Raw genomic sequence first — 7,155 nt, forward strand, 5'->3', positions numbered from 1 at the left:
GAATGAGTCTTGGCCAATTAGAGCACTGTATATCACTGGCCACAGTGACAGCTCGGGGATGGCATGAGAACATAGGTTGGTCCAACAATACTCAATTCTGGACTTTTGCTGGCAATATTAAGAAATGAAGCTCTTTTTTCCCCAGGGATTACTAAACTGATATGCTGCACACCTAGAGCCTGCCTGAGAATGACACCAATGTGGAAGGGGGCAGAGCTGAGAGATGGGAAGAGGCAGATTCCTGACGGCATTGTCTAAATACCTGGATCCAGCCATGGTTTAGCCAGGACAGAACATTTAGTGACAGGAGGTATCCAATTCCATTTGGGGCTTAAGACAATTCGAGCTGGGTTTCTGTCATTTGCAATCAAGAATCTTGGCCCACACACAAAGATGACCAGAACTAAGGCAACAGCACAACACAACCACCACCAAGTTCTACCAGCTGTGGACTTGCAGTGCCTGGTAAAGATGATATTTCAGTAGCAATCACATGACTCCATCAGTAAAGCTTTTCTACTTAGTGGTGGGCATTTGTCAGTCAATGTCACAGCCTTGCCACTAGTCTGGGCAATAAACCACCCATGATGTGTAGGAAATAACCTCTCGACTATTTCAATCTGCCTCAACTCTAAATCACTAACTCGATCCAGTAGACAAAGACTACAGTACACAGTTTTCCATTATTATTTAGCAAAAGCAAAACCCTAACAGGAAAATTCCTTTCCAGTTTGCAAGCTGGGAGTGTTATGAAGAATAATGTGGTTTAAAAAGGGTTTCTAGCTCTCTGTACTATCTTCTCAATCTTTCCATAAATCTCAAACTGTTCTAAAAAAAAAAAAAACTTAAGTCTATTAGAAGAGGAGGGTTCCCAAATCAGATGTTTTGTGTGTTTAAAAAAAAAAACCAAAATAATTATTGATTCTAAATTTGCTTAAATGTCTTAACCTCTCCTCTCCACCCATACTGCCCTAGGTCAGGGCAAGAGTATACTAGGAACTGTCACTTGTCACTGATAGGCTGACCAGTTTGTACTGGTTACTGGTTTGCCCAGGACTTTCTCAGTCTTAGCACTGAAAGTTCCATGTCCCAGGCAAACCTGGATGGATGATTACCCTAAATGTCAGATAAAACCCAAGCCCCTTCCTACCTTTAGCCTTGTTTCCCACAACTACCACCACCACCACCACCACCACCCACAGGCCACAAACCCCAGGGTCCTGATTATGGTGTTCTCCTTCCTGCACCCCATGGTCCCATAGGGTTGCTCCTACCTGTCCAATGAGGGTTCCCACAGACCCCTGGGCCTACAGTGATCCCAGCACTTGTCACACTGCACAGCCACTGGCTCTATGGCTGTCTCCCCAACCAGCCTACAAACTCTCAGAGAATGAGCTGTTCTGTACCTGAGACCCTACATGTTTACTAGCAGAGTCAAATGAAGAGCAGCACAAGCACTGGTGTGGGCACTAGCTTTTATGGCACTCTTTTCCAAGTCACCTGGGAATCTTCTAAGCCCCCCACCAATGCATGAATCACAGGTTCTTCTGGCTGTAATATGGATTAAGCTGATCTGCCTGGTCCAGGGCAGGCAGCTCGGGTTTCCAAAGAAGCACCTGACAGACACACCACCTAAACAATGAACCTGGGCAGTTCCCAGGATACTGCAAAGGAACCTGAGAACATTTACCATTCCCTGGCTGGCCAGGCGGCAAAGATGCCCCACTGGTGATGAGGCTCAGCTGAATCAAAAGTGTCCCCAACTGACCTATCAGGAAGTTTTATTCAGAAAGACAGTGTAAACTCTATAGACATTCTTTAGCTATTGTTACCTGGAGGCAACTGACTTAAGCACCTTGAACCTTAGTTTCCACTTCTATAAAATGGAAACAATAATAGTTCCTATTAACTCATAGATGTCTGAGGACTAATGGAAATAATACACAGGAAGTCCTTAGCAAGTACCCCGCACAGAATAAAGCATTCAGTAACTATTAAAGTAATTCAAAAGGGCTACAGTCAGGCAGAGTTAGGTTAGAACCTGCAGGTACCTGGGTGGTGGCAGGAGGCCCAGCCTCCTCTGGATAACCATCCTCCCTCCTTGCCACATCCACCGACTCATAAATTCCTGAAATCCTTAAGTCTCTCCCTTTCCCTGCCAGCTGTCCTCCCATTCAAAATTTCTGCTTCCCTACCCACCCCCAACCTTATCATGGGCCTGTTTCCTCTCCTTGTCTTCTCTTACCACCTCCCCCCAAAACCATCCCTCACCACATAATGAACCCTCCAGCCCCCAACTCTCTGAGACTCACAAACATTTATTAAATGCCACTTGCTCCCTGAAGTCATTTCTTCCTCAAAGGTCTCTATTTTTCATCACCCTCCTCACCTGCCCCCAAAACCTGGGTCTCAGCCTGCATGCTCTGAACCTCTTCCCTATTCATTGATTCATTTTTTCATTCTTTAAGTATCCACTGAGCTCCTACTGTGTGCCGGGCACAGTGCTAGATGCTGGGAATACAGCTGTGAACAAACCAAGGAGTCTCTATCCCCCTGGAAGTAGCAGTTTAATTGGAGACAGAAAAGAAGTAGAAATGAACAGGATAATCACAGATAGTGGAGATGCACTGAATGAAATCAAGAGAAAGATCTGGCAGAAAGGAATTGGGATGAGAGGAGCACTTTAGGTAGGGTGGTCTGGGAAGGCCTTGCCGAAGTGATAAACACAGCATGACATTACTGAATCCTGTACTATGTTCATCATCCCCACTTGCAGATGGGGAACTGGAGGCTCAGAGAGGTGAAGTAATTTGTCCAAGGTCACACAGCCACTAAGTGGTGGAGTTAGGATTTGAAGGCCGGTCTGACTGCAAAGCCAGTCTCAATCTCTGTGCACTCCTGCTTCCCAGGGGCCCTGTTTGCTACTTTTCCTCCCACAGAGCTCTACTTCTGATTATTCCCTGCTTAGACTCCCCCCAGAAAATACTTTGTTCTTTTAATTATTGCTCCTTATTAAGCACTAATACATGTTCTGAGCTCTATGCTCATTCTCCTATCCAATCAACTCTCAAAACACTTGCAGGAAGCAGGTGCTGTCACACCACCCATTTTACAAGTGAGGAAACTGAGGCCTAAATTCACACACCTAGATTCAAACCAGGATCTGCCCAACTCTGGGACTCAGGCCTTTGGCCCCTAAACTGTCCAGTCTAAGAAATACCACTCTGGGAGGCTTGGTGGCCACCGTCAGTCCCCAGCAAAAGCAAAGTCCGTGTTCATAAACTGAAATTGCATCCCCTTACTTTACAGGTGGGGATATTGAGACTGAGAAACTAAGCGACTTGTCCAAGGTCACACAGCCAAGAGCGACGGGGTCAGGGTTCAAACCCAGGCGTTCTGACTCCAGAGCCCTCGCTCTTAACCACCCTACAGTCTTCCTTCCCCGAAAGCCCCTCTCCGCCCCCCACCTTCACTCTCCACCTCCCAAGAGGCCCCAGTCCGGGCTATGTACTCCCTTCCCTATGCCTCGCCCCGCCTCCCGCCTCCGCCCCCAACACACTTACTTGAGGTGGTCCAAGGAGTGAATGTTGCGGGAGGACTTGCCATGGCCCCTGCCCACCCAGCTCTGCGAGAGGCCAAACATGGTGGCGGCCCCCATTCCTTGCTAGCCTCACGGTCTCGTCCCACCCACCGAGTGACCCAGCAGCGCCTGCAGCGGCAACACAAGCCTAAGAGGCAGCAGCAGAGGTGGTGCAGGGACGGCCAGCCACCTTCCTCCCCGGCGCACAGCCCCACACTCTACTGTTGATTCTTGCGCTGATGGTGGTCAAGGACTGACAGACTGACATCTCCCTCCATTGAAAGGTTTTTTTGACCTTGATGGAGGTAATCCTCCTGTATTTGAGTAAATAAATTCCCAAGTTTGGGAAATTTATACCTATGTGCATAGCAACTAAAAAGCTGGACAAGTTGTCAAAAACAACCATTTTAGTACTCTGGAAATTGACCCAAGGATTCAACAACCAGAACTTCTGAACCTTGGTGTGTTAGTCTGTTTTGTGCAGCAGCTATAAAGGAGTACCTGAGGCTAGGTAATTTATAAAGAAAAGAGGTTTATTTGGCTCATAGTTCTGCGGGCTGTACGAGAAACATGGCACTGATATCTACTTCTGATAAGGGCCTCAGGAAGCCTGTACTCATGAGAAGGAGTAGGTGTATCACATGGCAAGAGAGGGAGCAAGAGAAAGAGAGGGGGTGCCAGGCTCTTTTAAACAACTTGCTCTCACAAGAACTAATAAAGTGAGAACTCACTCGTTATTCCAGGGAGGGCACCAAGGCATTCATGACCCAAACACGTCCCACCAGGCCCCACATTCAACATTGAGGATCAAGTTTCAACATAAGATTTGGAGGGGAAAAACATTTAAACTGTATAACTTGGGTACGGAATGAATAAGTCTGTGGTGTTCTTACATGGGCCTGCCCCAATCGTCCACCACCTTCCCTCTATCCTTGTCCCAGGTAGAGGGAAGGGCTCTGCTGCTGCTGAAAGGAACTCAATTTGGAGCATTATCAGTTAAAGTACAGCTGACCCTTTAACAACACAGATTTGAACTGCTCAGGTCCATTTATTTGCAGATTTTTTTTCAACTCTGCCACCCCTGAGACAGCAAGACCAACCCCTCCTCTTCCTCTTTCTCCTCAGCCTGCTCAATCTGCAAATGATGAGGTTGAAGACCATTATGAAGACCCACTTCCACTTAACGACTAGTAAATATATATGCACTTCCTTATGATTTTCTTAATAACATTTCTTTTCTCTGGCTTACTTTATTATTAGAATACAGTATGTAAAACATATAACTTAACAAAATATGTGTTAATCGACCGTTTAAGTTATTGGAAGGCTTCCAGTCAACAATTGGCTATTAGTAGTAAGATTGGCAGAGTCAGCTGACACCACCAGTAGGCCCCGCCCTAAAAACGTGACAGGAAGCTCCTCTCTCACGTATTTCTGCCCCTCACTTCCGCTTCCGGCAAGTAAGGCATCTTGGCCTCGCTCGTTCGTCTCTCACCCAGCTGTGGAGGGCTTGCTATGTTTGGCCTCAAAGGAAACACGGTAATGAAACACAACCTCCACGGTAGGAGGGCCGGGTTGGGGGCCGGCAGCGGCGGCGCCACACCCCCGGGAGGGCAGCTTTTGGCTGCAGAGGAGGAGGCCAGGGCCCGCGGAGATGTAGGGGGAGGAGAAGCCGGCGCAGTGATTGACAGAAGTCCCAGAGGAAGCCCCCGGGCCTCGGCCTCCGTCACGCCAGAGGCCTGGAGGGTTGCTCGCTCGGCACCCATTGGTGCCGAGGTCCCCGACGTCACCGCCACCCCTGCGAGGCTGCTGTTTTTCCCGCCCACCCACCGCGAGTTGCCGCCTGAGGTGATGGAAGCCTCAGCCGCCGACGCCATCGTGTCACCCGAAGATGAGGTGGACGGTTGTGAACCGGAGCCTGTTGAGCCGGAGCCTCTCGAGCCAGAGCCTCTCGAGATGCCGGCAGCTGGCCTGCCCTTGCTGGAGTTGGTCGGGGAGGCCAGTAATGACCCCAGCACGGATGGGTCACCACCCTCGATGCCACCCCCAGCAGAGGGGGAGGATGACGAGTTGTACGGGCAGTCTCTGGAGATTATCTCTCGGTACATTTGGGAGCAGGCAACCGGCGCCAAGGATGCAAAGCCAATGGGCTGGTCTGGGGCCACCAGCAGGAAGGCACTAGAGACCTTACGACGGGTCGGGGGCGATGTTCAGTGCAAACACGAGATGGCCTTCCAAAGCATTCTTCGGAAACTGGACATAAAAAACAAAGATGATGTCAAATCTTTGTCTCCAATTATGCTCCATGTTTTCAATGACAGCGTAACAAACTGGTGCAGGATTGTGACTCTAATTTCTTTTGGTGCCTTTGTGGCCAAACACTTGAAGAGCATAAACCAAGAAAGCTGCATCGAACTATTAGCAGAAAGTATCACAGGCATTATTGTAAGGACAAAACGAGACTGGCTAGTGAAACAAAGAGGCTGGAATGGGTTCGTGGAGTTCTTCTATGCAAAGGATCTAGAAGGCAGCATCAGAAATGTGCTTCTGTCTTTGTTACTTTTTGCTGGAGTAGGAATTGCTTTGGTATGTCTAATAAGAGCCTTGTAAGTGCAGTTTTTGACTTCTAACCAACAACAGCCACCAGAACCACGTACATCTGCCAGATCAAATGTATTCATGAAGTTGAACTTAAAGTGCCCAGGCTGTGACCTCCAGGAATTCCACTCTAGCAAACAACCAGAAAAGCAAGTGGCAAGAGGATTATGGCTAACAAGAATAAATAAATGGGAAAAGTAGCCCCCCTTGATTGAAAAGTCACCGTCTGAAAGAAGAAAAGTTCAGTTTCAGCAACAAGCAAACTTTGGGAGGCCACGGAGGAGGACTTTTAGATTTAGTGAAGATGGGATGGAAAGACTTATTCCCTTGTTGCGAACAGGAGAGTGGACAGTAGCCTGGTTAGTCATAGAATTCATTAAATATGCCCACAAATTCATTCGTGGACTTGAGTGAATGTTCAGGACTTTTCTACCTGTTCTTTGTTGGCTTGGTTTGAATGATTCTTAGTTTATTAGCCTAGTACTGGCCAAGAATACTTGACTTAAGGCTTAATAATTTGTTACAAATATGGAATATTCTCAGTTTTTAAGACAAAAACAACTTGTAAATGTATTTGTCTGTAAAAAAGGTATGTATTTTTACAGAAAGTCTATTTCTTGGAGAAATAAGGGGGGGCAAGTATCAAATTTAAATTAGTCTTTTTCATACCCTTTTGAACTTTGAAACTGCTGTAGTTAGGAACCTATTTCTTACAGATTCTATGCTATACAGAACCAATTGATGTAATTGTATGCAACCTGATTGCAGTGAAACAAATTTGATTCACAACTATGCAGGCTTTAATTTTCCTATCTGATTTTAGAAGGAGTTTGTAGATAGTTTTTTCTTTGAAAACCTGGGATTGAGAGGTTGAAGAATGGAAATTTGAGTCAAAGATAAGTTTTAAGGTTGGGGGAACTGATGACATAAATAATGGGCTCTGATTGGGCAACTACTTATTTGAGGTCCTTTTATTT

General features: G+C 46.9%; 1 pseudogene; it reads left to right on the forward strand.

The window, feature by feature from the left end:
• The first annotated feature begins 5,095 nt into the window (after positions 1–5,095).
• Positions 5,096–6,190, forward strand: LOC138378910 (induced myeloid leukemia cell differentiation protein Mcl-1 pseudogene; annotated as a pseudogene).
• The last annotated feature ends 965 nt before the right edge of the window (positions 6,191–7,155 follow it).

This window comes from Eulemur rufifrons, chromosome 30 (assembly GCF_041146395.1).
Source record: "Eulemur rufifrons isolate Redbay chromosome 30, OSU_ERuf_1, whole genome shotgun sequence".
NCBI lineage: Eukaryota > Metazoa > Chordata > Mammalia > Primates > Lemuridae > Eulemur > Eulemur rufifrons.